Below are 17,404 nucleotides of genomic sequence, written 5' to 3' on the forward strand. Positions count from 1 at the left end.
CTTTTTAATCAACTGGACATAACGCTAGGTGATTTCACATTGATTTCCCGAAGTGACAACCTTTATACGTATAAAGCGTATATAGAGTTCCTAATAAATTATAATTTACAAACTTTAGCAGCTCAATTTACCGCCGGATTATTCCATAAAGATACTGCCGGCCATCATAATAATCAGACTCGCGACAGTCGTAATGATGGCTTAATCAAGAGGGCTCAATATACGGCCTGTTCTAGAAGCGTTGAATTAATGGGCCCCATTTACGCCGATATATTTAATCAACCAAAGCTGATACTGAACGGATTAGATCTAAATATAAAGCTGACCAGAAACAAAGATTCTTTCTGTCTTATGTCTGCTGTCTTATGCCTTATAAAGCTACCCAATATACAAAGTACAAATACAACACACGTTGCTGTATGCCGAAGGAGTTCAAGTATCGCCCGCTGTAAGAATAGGCCACAGTCGCGCTCTGTTAACAGCTAACGCAAAGTATTCGGTCGATCGAGCAAGTGTATAGTTTTCCTACCGGCCACGAAAACCTCTTTCAAAAACAAACATTCCAAAAACTGTACTAGCGTTTGTGGACAACGATTCAGGGAATTACCAGAGAAATCCTTTGTGCTTTAATCACTACAATGTAAATTACGCCGCCTTATATTTGGATGGCCAGCAGATACCTGCAAAACCATTTCAACCTAATTTTCAAGGTGCTTCAGCAGTTTGCGAATATATGTCCCTCGTACATATTTCGGGTAAGCAAAAGGCAGACAGCGCTTTATCGGTGGATCGGTCAGAATTTTTGAACGGATACACTTTATTCGCTTTTTTTTTTTTTTTGAAACTGAGTTTTTATTGAAAATATTTCCATATACAACAAAAGAAACAAAACAAAGAAGAACATAAATATAAACATAGTATACAGGATAAATATCAATACAATAGAAAAAGCAATATAAGTAATATATATATATATATATATATATATATATATATATATATAAAAGAGATATATATATATATATATATATATATATATATATATATATATATATATATATATAAAAGAGATCAAGAAAACAATGGTGGACTACGACTTAAACAATGCAATCCTAAATAATAATCATGGCAAACAATAGGAATCCAGTATACAAAATATAACACAGTACCTAAACCAGAGGATGAAAAAAATAAACTGAGAAAATGACAGTGAAGTAATTTAAAAAAAAAAAGGGGGGTGAAAGGGGGTCTCTGAGGCGATTGGTAATAGGAAGTGGGGAGGGACAAATTAACCCATTACACCTGTAATTGGGCATAATAAACATCCCATGATTCCCAGACCTGTTCAAATTTAGTTACATTGTTCCTGAGTAGAGCAGTAAGGTACTCCATCAAACGAACATCTTGAATACAGGCGTATTAATCTTCTAAAGAAGGAGGTAAAGTGGACTTCCACTTGGTGGAAATCAGGGTGCGAGCCGCCACCAAAATATGTGTAATGAGCTTAGATGTGAGTTTGGGGAGACCCGTGAAGGGTAAACCCATCAGGTGATGTAGTGGATCTAGGGGGGATCGACAATGGGTCACTACTCCAATTAGCTGATTGACTTTATATCAATAGCTTTGTATAATGGGGCAAAACCAGAAGATATGCTCTAGAGTCCCGCATTGGGACCTACATCGACAACAATTCTACCTCTGGGTCTACCTCTGGAAACAGCCTGTGGAGCACATCTGGTGTGTGATACCACCCAAACAAAATCTTATACAAATTTTCCTTAAAAAGGGTGCAAAAAGAACTTTTATTTGCTGCTTCCCAAATATCAGTCCATTCCTCGCTGTCAAGAGTCCGGCCCAAAATAGCTTCCCAGGTGCACATGTAAGCAAATTTGCCAGTAGCCTCCCGTGTTGACACATGGAGTAGGCGATAAATGTCAAGAGTCCAGCCCAAAATAGCTTCCCAGGTGCACATGTAAGCACATTTACCAGTAGCCTCCTGTGTTGACACATGGAGTAGGCGATAAATGAAGGAGATAGGACTCCTGGCGTAAGGACCAGCTGCACATATCCTCTCGAAGGAAGTCATTTGAGTAAATCTGGGCGATTGTTGAAGAGAGAGAACATAATGCCTGATCTGCAGGTATGCAAAAAAGGAGGTTTGGGGGAGGTCAAATTTCTCCTGTAATCCTCCTCTCCACCTGATGCAAAATGTTTTGGATGTGAAAAAGCCCTCTTTCTCGCCATGGTTGCCACATGGATCTGGTTAGACTATCAGGTATCGGGGGGTGTGTATAATAAAGGTAAGTACAGAGGCCTGAGCAGAAAGACCATACTTAATTTTGTAGGCTCTCCATACGTTTCTCATAAACACCATCGGTGAAAGCAAATCTCTATCTGTTAACAACATGGAGGAGTTCCATAACATCACATTGGGGTGTAGAGGGGCGAGACAGACCTCTTCCAACTCCCGGCAAACAATGGAGGAGAATAGTTTAGCCCATGAGGGCAAGTAGCGGAGGTGAGTCGCTATATAATATTTAATGAGGTCCGGGGCCCCTAGGCCTCCCAGATCTTCGTGTGTGCAAACCACTGTCTTAGACAACTTATGTCTCTTATGCACCCAAATAAAGTTCAGAAATCCAGCTTGTAGTTTTTTCAGGGTCAAAATAGGAACTCGGACCGGAAGGGTCTCAAATAAATAAAGGAGCTTGGGTAAAAACATCCTTTTCACTGATGCAATGCGTCCCATGAGCGACAAAGAGTGCCCCTTCCATTTGTTCAGATAATTGTGTACCTCCTGGAATGGTGGAGGAAAATTACGGGCATTGGTTGGTTATATGTGGCTGTGATCTGAGTGCCAAGGTAATTTAATGAATAATCCCGCCACAAAAATGAATATCTATCTCGCAATGAGAGTTGTAAGGATGGTATATATAGAGGTAAGGCCTCCATCTTGGAGGAATATACCTTGTAGCCTGAGGCAATGCCAAAAGTGTGTAGCTCGTCCCATCTGGAGAGTGGTAAGAGCCTGTGTCAATGTAAGAAGAACGTCATCTGCATATAAAGAGATTTTGCAGGAGGATCCTTTCACTGGGACACCCTGAATATTGGGGTTAGATCGGATTTTTTCTGCAAGTGGCTCAATACTAAGTGCAAAAAGCAAGGGGGACAAGGGACATCCCTGTCGCGTCCCATTTTTAATTGGAAATAGCGTAGAGGAGGCGTGAGGTAATTTGACTGAGGCTGATGGGCAGCTGTAGAGGGAACGAATAGCGCCTAGAAAGGGTCCTGCGAACCCCATTTTAGCAAGTGTGGAGAACATGAATGGCCAACTAAGACCATCAAACGCCTTCTCCGCGTCTAAGTTGAGTACTAATGAAGGGGTTATGCATTTGTTGAAAATATCTACAACATTAATTACTCTGCAGGTATTATCACTCGCATGGCGAAATGGGATAAAGCCAGTTTGATCCCTGTGCACAAGGAATGGCATAAATTTGGAGGGCCTATTTGCTAGAATTTTATAATAAATTTTAAGGTCCGAATTCAGCAATGCTATGGGCCTATAATTAGCGCAATCTAAAGGGTCTTTACCCGGTTTGAGAATAACAGTCATATGGGAGCATGACATTGAAGGCGGGATAGGTTTACCTTGTAGAAAATCATTGAATAAATCCACTAAATGGGGGAGCAAATTTGGCAGAAAAGTTTTATAATGTGGATACGGTAAACCGTCAGGACCAGGAGCTTTATGTGAAGGGAGATGAGAAATAACCTTCGAGATCCCCTCTTCAGTGATGGGACTGTTAAGATGCTCCAGATGTTCCGCCTTTAGTCGGGGGAGGTCCAATTCCGCTAAGTAAGATTCAATAGTGGATTGTAAAGTTGGGGCCATGGTACTTTGCGCCTGATGTACTGTGTGGTACAGATGTGTATAGTATTGTTCAAACCGGGGGGCTATATGAGAAGGGTCATACCTAAGTATCCCCTTCTCGTTCCTAATGGCCATGGGAGAAGAGTTAGTTTGTGCATCCCTCAGTTTGCATGCTAGTAACGTGTCAGCTTTGTTGCCCTTGTGGTAGTAAAGCTGCCTAGTTCGTTGCATCAGCCAACTGACTTTTCTCAGCTCCAAGGCGCGTAATTTGGAACGGAGAGTGGTCACCTCCCGCAGATGTGCCAGGGATGGACTATTAGTGAGTCGTCCCTCTGCGATCCTCAAAGCCTGCTCTGTTAAAGCACACTGTAAATTGGAGTTCCTTTTAAGGCGGGAACTTAAGGCGACACATTGACCCCTAACAACCGCCTTATGAGCTTTCCAGGGAGTGGAGGTATGTGCTACTTAACCCTTATTCTCTGTAAAATAATTTTGTATTCCTGTGGTGAGGGATAATTTAGTGTCCATGTTTTTAAGGAGAAAATCATTTAGTCTCCAATGGCAGATTCTAGTTGTAGAGGGAGTAAAAAGAACCTCTAAGGTGATCGGGGCATGGTCTGACCATGAAATAGGATTAATATCTGCAGAGACACTATTCCTGAATAGCGGTAGATTAATAAATATATAATCAATGCCGGTGTGTGTTTGGTGAGGAGGGGAGTAAAAGGAATACTGTCTGCTAGTAGGATGTTGGATCCTCCAGCTATCATATAATTGGTGGCGTCTGATAAGCTATCTAAAGGGTTTAGATTGTTGCAGTACAGGTGGAGGTGGAGGAGATGTAAACATGGACATTCTATCTTGAGTAGGGGAAAAAATAGAATTAAAGTCTCCCCCAACAATTTAAATAGCTATGGGTAAACGCCAGTGTTTCAGTAATAAATTTAATCTGACCCGTGTTGGGGGCGTAAAGATTGCACATCGTCAGAGGGACACCTCGAAAGGTACCATGCAAAAAAATAAATCTTCCCTCAGGGTCAGTAATTGTGCGAGTGGGGGAGAATTTAATAGAGTCCCGAATCAAAATAGCAACCCCTGCTCGTTTTTTAGCGGGAGAGTTAGCCACATAAACTCCTGGGTAATATTTAGAAATAAAATTAAAAGTACCCGAGCTATCAAAATGTGTCTCTTGTAGGAATATAACCTCCGCAGATTGACGTTTAAATTCCCTAAGTGCTAATTTCCTCTTAGTATTGAAGTTCAATCCCCTCACATTAAGGGATAAAATTTTAGTAGCCATAATAATCTTTCATAGAATGAACAGTGCCTAGACCCCATCGTTGGTCAAATATACTAAAATACAAATTAAGCTTGGCCTCTAGAGTATATTTTAGAGGATAAGAAAATCACCCCATGGGGGAAGGTAGGGAGCTGGGTAGGTACTGGCGGGGGGGGAACAATCACAATGAAAAACAAAAACATAAACAATAAACCAAGGTAAGGTAAATGATAATTTGCAAAATGGCGACCATGGAGTGTTCAGTATCTGCGGGTCAAGACAAAAGGACATCAGGGAACAAGCACACCTGGCAGGTACACCAACACTCCTATGGTGGTCGAAGACCCAACAGTCTCCCCAACAACCACCAGACAAATATCTGGTCATCATAACATTTGTGGCACCAGCTATCAAGCGACAAAAAAGCCTCCGAAAAAGTGCACCCCACCACATCTGGACATATCAAACCCGGCGCGGGGCCCCCCCAAGGGGCAGAAGGACAGCCTGAGAGAGAAATATGATACCAAACATAGGGCAAAATTTAGTAAACAGCAGCATGGTAAGGTATATTAATTAGAGGCCTAGACAAAATCGCAGATAGAGACCTATACATATATCAGGACAAAGAAAAAAACATCTTAGAGGCAGCTAAAATAATGTTCAGATAGCACTAAGCATAATCAGAAAGACAGCAATAGGTCAAACATAAACCAATCGTCAGTCTATAAAAGGCAAGAGGTCACAATAACTAACAGGATGTCAACACACCCAGGCTGGGGACCATAACCTCTGAGGTAAAGCATAACATGTAACTACTGCCATTCAAGTATTATCCATTTAGAAATAAATTCTGCTATAGTAAACAGTGACAATTTCTAGCACTATAACATTATGTAGGGCAAAACATTAGCAAGTTAAGCATCAATTTGTAGAGCAGAGCAGCATTGAAATCTGGAATTGCAACATAAGATCAAAATAGCGATATAAATGTAAGGGCCAGGTCCAATCAATGCTGCCCACTGTCCTGTGAAAGAGGAGATGGAGGGGAATGCTGGACCCGGTGTCCTGAGCATTTCCTGGGCATGGCCATCTGCCAAGGTGGGGGTGATGGGGGCAGAAGATCCTTGGTCTCCCATCCAGGAAGTTTGGGCAGGGCAATTCCTATACCTCGGCAGAAGACAGGTAAGTCCTCCGGGTAGCGCAGAACAGCCGACTTCCCCCCATGGCGGGCCGTTAAGCTAAACGGGAAACCCCAGCGATAGCGAATATGATTGTCCCGAAGCAGGGTGAGGAGTGGCTGTAGAAGGGTCTTTGTTGCATTTTTCAGTTCTGTATCTGCTAAGTGGCAAAGAACATCTCGTGGCCTCGAGGCCGAGGCAGGTTGCCGCAAGGCTCTGTAGGCCATAAGAATTCCCACCTCTTGTGAAGAGGGGTGCCCCAAGAGGCGGTTGAAGAAAGCCTTCAGAACTAATTTCAGATCTGAGTTACGGGTGGCTTCAGGTAAACCCCGAACTCTAATGTTATTCCTGCTGCCCTTATTATCCATGTCTTCTAGGTGACGGTAGAGGTCTCTGATCTTCAAATGATAACCCCGAGATTTGCGTGTAAGGATCTTAATGTTCTCCTTAGATTGGTGTAAATTTTCATCTATATCTTCCACTCTCCCAGCCAGGGACCGCAGATCAGTACGGAGGACTCCAATTTCAGAGCGGAATGTTGCCTGGATTTCAGATATCAGTAGTTGAAAATCAGCCTTAGTGGGGAACATCTGAAGGTATTGCTCCCATGGGAAATGTAATTCGTCGGCCACAGGTCCCAGACCCTGCTTCCGAGGTTGGGGTGGTTCAACAGATCCATGGGTGCCTGAAAAATGTTTCCCATATGATGGACCAGGTATTTGCGATGGGGGGCCTAAGGAGGGAAAATCATCCTTATTCATTCTGTGGGGGACTAATCTTTTTATTGCATGGGTGCCCCAAACTGTCCCTTCCATAGGAGATGAGGTCACCTCTGGTCTGAAGGCTAATGGCACAGTATTATCCAGGGGGGAATATAGGGCATCAGGTGAGTAAGAAATCCCCTCATCATAATGAGTCTTAGAAGAGGGTCAATCCCCAGAAAGGGGGAAAAACTCACCCCAGCATGGTCTTCTGCTTCCTGGTCCGGTTCCTCCGCTCCGCGATCCTGGGTGATCTGGCCACCCACTGCTAAGCCGGGAGAGGCACCAGCCTGGACTGCTGCTGAGTGAGGTTGGTGTGCAGCCGGAGACTCCTCTGCACACCACGTGTGCTGGGGAGAATAAGGAGCCGGCGCCATCCTAGAAGGCTGAGGAGCCGCGGGAGCGTCTCCTATAAAAGCCCGTATCGAGGGTTGAGAAGAGCTTTGATGCTGTGTAGGGGTGGGGGGAAGCCTCCTGCCCTTAAATTGCTTCAGTTTGCCCATCACTGAAGATCAGGTGCAGGCTGAGCTTCAAAAATCTCGCTGGTGCCATCAGAGCAGGAGAATCAAGTGGCCATCTCCGGAGACCGCCAAGCCATGCACCTTATTCCCTTTTGATTTATTGCCTGATCAAGAACCTGGCAGACATTTCTCTCTAGTAAAAACCAGGAATCTCAGAGTTGAAATTAGATTTGCTGAACCCACACAAAACACTATTAACATGATTGTGTATTCCATTCATGAGAATATTATTGAAATAAATAACAGACACACGAGAAGTATTGTACAATTTCCAATAAAATGAATAACTGAAATTACCAGTGTTATTAAATCAGACTTTCACGCCCGACGCCTCTTTAAAGGCGTATTTCCGTATGAATTATTACCGTGAAACAAGTCATCGACAGGTGGCCTATATTGTAAATACGGACAAATTGCATCCAAGGGGAAAGCACTGGATTTTATTTATATTATGTGCTAGTGATTAGTTTGTTTTTTTTTTGATAAATATGGATTATTGACTGAAAATGAAATATTTCCTGATGAATTTATGCAATTTTTATAGCGAAATTCTAAGATTATAAGATATCAAAATAAGCAAATACAAGACGACGCTAGTTCGGTCTGTGGTAATTACTGCATCTATATCTTACATTGTATTGCTAAAGGAGTGCCTTTTGAAAATGTATTAAAAACATTCACGAACGGTTTCAAACATACCCTACTGTGATAATAAAAAGATGTAACGTGGCGCTATGTAAATAAAGATATTTTGTTTTGGTTTTTTTTATATTTATAATATTAAACATAGTCGTAAATTGTTTTAAAAATCCCCTGGACATGCCTGGACATTGCTTTACAATAGGCGGTGAATGGGTGGAGAGCGGGCAGGATATAAGAGCTTTAGGGGGGGAGGACATGTCAGGACAATAGGCGCTAAATAGGTGGAGAGTGGGTAGAATATAGGAGGGCTAGGGGGAGTAGGCTGGAGATGGGAGGGATGTGGGACGGCCTTGGAAGGGAATATGGGTGGAGGGTGGGGTTGTGGGTGGGACAAGGGGGCATGTCGATCTGTCGCTTTTAGTTTGACAAAAAGTACATACACTTTACCACTTTAGCTCAATAGCCATTGTCCTGGATTAAAAAAAAAGAACTAGGTTGTCATATTTATTTGCCCAGCATAATACACAAATATGTACTCTGTATAACCTGACCATGGAGAATCCAATGACTGTATGTTGTTCTGCTCAAAAATATTCAGACCAACCTAATCAGGTCTCATTAGCCATAGAGATCTGTAATAATGACTTCTCTAAATCCATGCAAACATTGGAGAACATTTAAACCTTAAGCAGGTAGCATCCTAGGTGGGATTTCAACCTAGTATCCAGAGCTCCATGGCAACTAACCCCATTTCCAACTTTCAAGAAACAATTATGTCTTTTTGGATACCATGAATAAATGGTTCAAGGTTAAACAATGCTATGTAACATTAGGAGGTGAACATATTCACAAACTGTCACATAAAAACACTGGCTCTGATTTATCAATGCAATGCGTGTATGCAATGCAAGCTCTATTACTGCGAGTTGGGCCCGAGTTCTAGTGAACTTGCCTGCCAGTTTCCTGCAAAAATGACAAAGATCTTGAATACACAAATTAAGGCAATTCATTTTCAGCTGCACGATTCCGGAGCAGATGTTAAACTCAGCGGTGAGGTGATAGCACTGTTACATTCTACTCAATCACAAACTTGCTTCATTTATAGTTACATTTGTTGCACTTGTTTTGATACATTTTTTTTAGTTGCAACACTCCAAACTAATTTCTATCAAGCTGGATTTATAATAGGTAGCACTTTCCAATATGTCATCACACAATAGTATGAGTGTAAAAAAATATATGAACAAACATTTGTGTCCTGATTAAAATGTCATTCTAGTTTGACTTTAGAGAAATCAAATATTTTAGTAAAGGATTATAGGCAAACATGTTATATAACATGTATTAAAGAACATTTAGTGATTTCACTTGTGTGTGTTTGTCCAGCTGAGTTGCATACTCATTCTAACACACCTGATGGTGATGGAAGGAGGTCCAGGTTCCAAGCACAACATCAAAGCTCATTGGTTGCCAAGCTCACAAGCAGGGTCAAGCACTCTTATATACCAGATAGTATACTTTATTAATGTGTTTACATGATTCTAATCGTATTAGTCATTTTGTATAGAAAAATGCCAGGGACAATTTAACTTAGTGCCAAACATATTTTATTGCTTTGTGCCAAAAAGGGTCACAAGCAGGGTCAGTCACTCTTGGAAATGAACAGATGTTGTGTTGTTGCTTAACTTAATGCTCATTAAATACTGGAGTGTATGCATTATTTAGGTGTTTACATAAAACAAATAGTACTAGTATATCAATCTTCCAGGGCCAAATCTACTTTGTGCCAAATATTTTCTTGCTTTTCCATCCCTTCAGGATGTTTCTGCAGGTTTGAATGGCATTTTAGAGCCTGGCCCACTATATATATTGACTTATTCACCTCAGCTTGGTAGTGGAAGCACATAAGGTGGATTCCTCCTTTAACCAGAAGCAATATCCTCCATGAAGGTTGCTTGTAGCCAAGCCCATGACATCAGAAATCATAGGAACAAATAGGCAATATTTTCAATTTGAAGCATGTGAAATATGGTCCAAAAAGCCCTCTTTGCCTATTTCATCCTATAATTTCTCTTTTCTATGTATATGTACACAAATCTAAATGCATACATACATGTTTTGCTGCATGTGCTCTATACATACATGAGTGCATATGAAGCAAAACAAGCATTATACACAAAAAAAAAAACTTACCTGAATAAGGACTGTGCAAAAGTGTGGTGCATTTTTCAACTGATAAAACACAGTTCAGGCACACATAGCGGGTCCGCCTTGGCACACAACTATGCGCTACATGCTCCTGAAGTTTGGCGCACAACTATGCGCATCAAACAACTGAGTTTTAACAAGACAATTTGCTGTTTTTAGCCTTTCAAACAATTCAGAGAAAGGAACAGCTTAAAAACAATCACAATTGACTTTTTAAACTGTATGTCCTGGGAGCATGGAAAGGAGATCACATAACAACAAACCCCCAAAAAACAAAACATTTTACAAACACAGTACCAGTAACAGTACCAGTACAGTAATGTTACAGTAACATTGACTTCAAAATTGCAAAATAGACATTGAAATATTCAAAGTAAAAAAAAATGCAGCTATTGTGCTAAAGGGTAAGCAACGTATAAAAATGCAGCAACATAGATTATTTAGGACAACACACAAAACAACAGCCACTCCAAGGAAAAAAAAAAAGACAAAAGGAAAAAGCAAGTTAGACAACACCCTTATATATGCTCAAATTTAGGCGCACAGGTGATAGAAATTCGATTGCAATTAGCACTTGCGCAGTCTGTCAAAATTGGCTTTTTGATTTTTTTTGCAATTGGACATTCCATATTCATTTATTGATACGATCCTTTAGATTTGTACACCAGTAAACAGATATTCAATTAAATAAAAAAAATAAAATAAAGTTGAGGAGGATTTAATGTAAAAAGTATTTTCTATATGTGTATATATATATATATATATATATATATATATATATTTATATATTTAGATACATATATAATTATATACTACAATAATTATAATTATATTATTATAATAATAATATAATAAATATAATTATTTTCTCTCGGTTCAGGTTCATCCACTTCAGAGGGGCATGATCAGTTAAAGGACGTCTGGTTCATCCAACTCAGATCACACACCGAGGTATGAGTGTTAAGCTGACTTGTAGCCAGGTTTATTGAAGGTTGCAGATAAAAAAATACAACAGCAATAGAAAACCTCGCCTGTCTGGAACTTAATATACATAAGACGCCCCTGTCTATCAGCTGGAGGGCTTCTCCCTGTCAGCTCAAAATCAAGCTTTCAGCAACCTTCTACTCACTTTTGAGCTCACTCACACAGACCGACTTGAGTTCAATCACACAGATCACCTGTCTGTGTCCCCAAGCAGAGAGCTCCCTCACACAGACCACCTGTCTGTGTCCCTAAGCAGAGCTACTCACACAGACCACCTGTCTGTGTCTCTAAGCAGAGCTACTTCATACAGACCACCTGTCTTGTGTCTCTACGCAGAGCTACCTCACACAGACCACCTGTCTGTGTCTCTAAGCAAAGCTACCTCACACAGACCACCTGTCTGTGTCTCCAAGCAGAGAGCTCCCTCACATAGACCACCTGTCTGTGTCTCTAAGCAGGGCTACTCACACAGACCACCTGTCTGTCTCTTAGCAGAGCTACTGACTGAGCTCCTGGCTCTGTGTTATATCCCCACCCTCAGTGCTTCTTCATTAATTATCTCACGGGTGGGAGTCTTCCACCTGCTACTTCACACAGAGGAATCTTGGGCAAATATATCTCCCTTCCACCACCAATCCTGCATTGGTGTCACATATCCCCCCCCTCTGCTCAGGCCCGTGGGACTGAGCAACTGAAACCAACAGACAGTGCACACGTGACAACGCATCTGCATTTCCTTGTCACTTTCCTGCTATTTTTCTCCCTGTTCAGGTTCATCCACTTCAGAGGGACATGATCAGTGACTAACTGAAACTTCCAACCCCACAAATAATATTTGAGTGATTCTAAAGCCCACTTGATGGCCAAACACTCCTTCTCTATCACTGCGTAGTTCCTCTCATGCTTATTTAGTTTCAGACTCAAGTAATCCACGGGATGCTCCTCTCCATTAATATTCTGTGACAACACTGCCCCTATTCCTGAGTTAGAAGCATCTGTCTGTACCACAAATTCTTTTTTTAAGTAAGGAGTCATCAATACTGGTTGGGAACCAGGGCCCACTTTAGAGTCTGAAACGCCTCCTTTGCTTCATCGTTCCACTTTATCATCACTGACCCGCTTCCCTTGGTGAGATCAGTTAAGGGAACTGCTATCGCTGCAACAGTGGGTATGAAACGTCTATAATAGCCAGTAATCCCTGGGAATGCCTTCACTTGTTTCTTTTTTACAGGCTGGGGCCAGTTCTGTATGGCTTCAATCTTGGCAATTTGGGGCTTAACTACACCTCTCCCAATAATGTACCCCAAGTACTTGGCTTCTTCTAGACCAACGCTACATTTATTGGGGTTCGCAGTCAACCCTGCTCTCCTCAAATCATCCATCACTGACTGTACTTTGAGTAGGTGTGCCTCCCAGGACTTTTCAGAAAAAACCCTCTGTTCTGTGCGACCAGCTGTCTGTCTTTCCTTTTCTAGGCAAAACACACAACTAACAGACTTTATAAGAGCAGATGCTTTCATTTACAACAGGTTTGGTCATCTCCTCACTGCCATACACTGCTGTCTTGGTCTTATCAACCACTCCAACTATACTGTGAATCGCCGGATCTTTAGCTCCAACAACAGAGGCAGTAGCTACACTTTTGTCCCTTGGCTTTCGCAGTATGTGCATTTTCCTGGTACCACCCTGTGTGAACCGAACATGACAGACATAGCATTCATATAGCTTGTCCCCAGAACGAGTTCTTATGTGTCTCTGCATGTGACGATCAAGTTTTGAGCTTCTGGGACAAGTATAACTGCACTGATCCCATTGGAAAGTTTTCTTTACACTTTTCTTTTTAACTTTTGTCCGTTTTGGAGGCTTCCTATTTCCATGCACGTTTTCAGCCTTCCCTTCCACTGGTGTAGCAACTCCTTCCCCAACATGCTTCTGAGTATCCTGTTCATCAGGCACAACAATGACGGTTTCTTCCCTCTTTACTTTGCTTAATTTACTAAACTCTTCCCGCACCTTTTGGGAAACAGGGACAGCTTTTCCAATCTTTACTTCACTTAATTTACTAAACTCTTCCTGCACGTTTTGGGAAACAGGGACACTTTCATTGGGTTCTTTGGACTGTCCTATCTTCTCCGAGATGTCTGGAATAAGCCCCTTCAATTCATCCATTTCCTTCTGAATTTTCTCAGTGAATTCATTTGCAGCTTTTTCCAACTGCACTTGAAGTAGAGCCCCTCTTTTCTCTAGGACTTCAGTAGACTGTGTGATAAGTGAGATATGGCACTATCGTGCTCGCTACTGTACTGGTAGGCCAAGCCCCGTTGCAGAGTGCCAACTTCTTCCTCTTTCTCTTTTGTCCCTTCATTCTCTTCATCATCAGATTCAAAATCTTCTTTCTTAACCACCATTGGCTCAGCTTCTTCGTCCTGCCCTTCAGGCTGTTCTTTTGTCTCAGCTGAAACAGGATCCCATCCATAAGCTTGGACTTCAATAAAAGGAAACTTTTCCCCAGCCAACACAGGCACACTGTCAGAGGAGCCTATAAGGCCGGCTTCCACCGGAGTTACTACACTCCCTGAGTATAGCAGCGCAGTCACACTTTGATCATTCACTTTTAATTCACACAAATGTTTTTCCGCTCTGTCTGAACCTGCCACAGTACACACCACCTGCGCAAACGTAGACATGGGGTTTTTCAGAACAGCAACATCACATGTTCGCATACGTTCACATGTTCGCATACGTTCAGTAGTCATAGGACAGTTCACTGCAATGTGTCCCAACTCCAATGTGGCCTCTATCAGGGTGGTTAGCTGTGCAGACAGTAAGCGGTTGGCTTCTTGCTGGATTGCATTTGTGCGCTGTTGTTCCCTGGTTGCCTCCTGCTGGGCTGCCGCAGACTGTATCAGGGCCTTTACCACGTCATCCATTTTCAGACATTAATGTGTTGCCCGCATCCTCCACCACTTGTGAGGGGTTACGCTCAGGATCGCCTTTGCTGGGGTAAAAGGACACTTGTCTGGTTCATCCAACTCACAAGTCACACACCAAGGTATAAGTGTTAAGCTGACTTGTAGCCAGGTTTATTGAAGGTTGCAGATAAAAAAACACAACAGCAAAAAAACCTCGCCTGGCGGCACCTACTATACATGGGACGTCCCTGAATATCAGCTGGAGGGCTTCTCCCTGTCAGCTGAAAACCAAGCTTTCAGCAACCTTCTACTCACTTTTGAGCTCACTCACACAGACCAACTTGAGCTCAATCACACAGACCACCTGTGTCCCTAAGCAGAGAGCTCCCTCACACAGACCACCTGTCTGTGTCTCTAAGCAGGGCTACTCACACAGACCACCTGTCTGTGTCTCTAAGCAGGGCTACTGATTGAGCTCCTGGCTCTGTGTAATATCCCCACCCTCAGTGCTTCTTCATTAATTATCTCACAGGTGAGAGTCTACCACCTGCTACTTCACACATAGGAATCTTGGGCAAATATATCTCCCTTCCACCACCAATCCTGCATTGGTGTCACAATATATATATATATAAATTATTGACGTATATAATTATATATGTATATCTATAGAAGCAAACAAGAACGTGTGTGTGCTTGTGACTTTTGTGGGAAAATCTAGTCCGATGGCAAAGCCGAGGTTTAGCCTGCGGAAAGTCGCAATATTTACCCCCAGGCAGGTCCTCTGATCAGGCATCAAAAGCGTTTAGATAGGTGCCTATGTAGAGGAGCTGAACTCTTGCCTAACAGGAAAGAAATAAGTCATTTTAAAATATGCCTATGTCTTAGCGGATATAGATGTTTTAAACATTTGAACTGCACAAACATTTTTTTGTTGTGGGTCATTAGAAAGAATGCTTTTTTAGAAGAATAGTGAGTTTAATGCAAGCTCGCCAGTGTGAAACTGCCGGGGCTGCGCAAATCCATTGGAGGGATCGCTTCAGTTGATGACTTCCGCGCGAGTACGCCAGTGCCTCGGTTTTGGTTGATAAATTGACCGAAGGCCTCCGATTTTGGATCGCGAATAGGAATGTGGGAGTGAGCTTCCAATTTTGCTTGGTGAATCAGCCTGACTGAGAAGGTTTTAGGGTTCATTCACCTTTTGTGAGTAATGTGTTTTGTCTTTTATAAACACAGGCTATTTAACCACCTGGCCGTTAAGCCCGAGCATGTTCGGGGTAAAAACTTTTGCAATTATGGTTAACCCCGAGTTTTTCTCACCAGGTGGTTAAATGTAAACAAACGTTATATTGCAATCGGATTGTCATACATTGTATGACAATCATACATTGTGTGACAATCGGATTACAACTGAAAGGAAATACTTACCCAGTGTCCGCAGCTCCTCTTGCAGCAATAAAAGATTTGCTATTGCTGCTGCTGGCATCTGCAGTGAGATGTAAAGCACAATGCAGAAATCCTGCATTGTTCTGTGCATCTCTCCGGAGATGCCAGCAGCAGCAGCATCCAGCGTCTGTGTGAGGCACGCAGGGAAATCCCCCCCTCACATCACACGAGGATGAGTCATCTTCTCATAACTTACAGGTCTAAAATGTAAAAAAAAAAATTTCATGAAAAACTGTAACGCTTTTGGTACAGAAATCTAGACATCAGTGTAACGCCCAGGTGGTTAAAGAATAGAGAGATATTTGCCAGCTAAATAAAGAGCCACTCGGCCTGTAAACTATACAATAACTCTTGAGTAAGGCTTGAATTCACACTATTGCATTGCATCTTATGCATGTTGGTGCACTAAGGTGCCATTCATTAGAAATGGCAACACCAATGCCCCCTACCAAGGCACCTGTGTTGCAGTATCAAAAACCCAAAGTGCTGGCACCATTAACTTACCACACAGAACTAGGCAGAATAGCAGACTTTTCTCAGAGTTTATCCCCAGCTTTGAGCATAAATTCTTTCAAAGCCTTTTCTTAATATTCTATAAGATTAGTACATTTCCTCCTCCAAGCTCAGAGGTAGGCTATTTAATTGCAGCAAGTGAGTGTGTAATCATTTGTTTCATCATTTTCCTATTTATTTGTCCTATATAGTAGAACATTTAAACACCACAAATAAAGCAATTTCCATTCATACATTATTAATGATGCTTAAAGCCACAAAATCCTATTTCAGAATTACTTATTTCCCACTTGTCTAAGATTTTTGTAATTTTACATTTACTTTGCTCAAAGGAATGTATTATTACATGACAAAATAGATTATTATTCATGTCATGGAACATATCTTTTGCTTATTTATCAGTATAAATATGTGTGTATTAGATCTATTCTGATCTTTGTTGCTATAAAAGATCTCACAAGCTAATTTTACCCAGAGTTCAGGATTATGTCTTCCAAAGTGTCCTCAAACCCTTTCTGAAGGACAAGTGGCATCTACATACATGATATCTGGTTTAACTTGCCCCTGACTGGAGAGAGTGCTAGTAAAACAAGTCTATGTCCTGTATCAGAAACTGTCAGTGTCAGTCTTTTCATTTATTATGACCTTGCTGGTAAAGAAACTGAAAGCCACACCTAGTTCGTCATTCACGTCATCTAAAAACCTAGTCACGCCTTGGTGTGTTACTGATTCATACAAATACAGGGCAGTATTTGAGGAGCTTTAGGAAACACGTTACTGATTTATATAAAAGACAAATTGAGACAGAAATGAAGGCGTCTACGAAGGAAGTCACATCATGTTTTATCCCAAAAGATAAAAAAAGGAGATGAGTAATGGGCAGAACTCACAGATTCCAGGTGTTCACCATCAGGCAACCACTATCAAGGCATAAAGGTGGATGTTTTCAGACCATCCCCTTGCTGTACGCAGTTGATACGGTACAGTCACATTCGTCTATACTTCAGTTGTCAAATAGTACGGTGAAGGGGCAGGGGTAAGGCTGTATGACCCCCAGGGAGATGAGAACTACAATACAACAATTTG

Source organism: Pyxicephalus adspersus, chromosome W (assembly GCF_032062135.1).
Source record: "Pyxicephalus adspersus chromosome W, UCB_Pads_2.0, whole genome shotgun sequence".
NCBI classification, from domain to species: domain Eukaryota; kingdom Metazoa; phylum Chordata; class Amphibia; order Anura; family Pyxicephalidae; genus Pyxicephalus; species Pyxicephalus adspersus.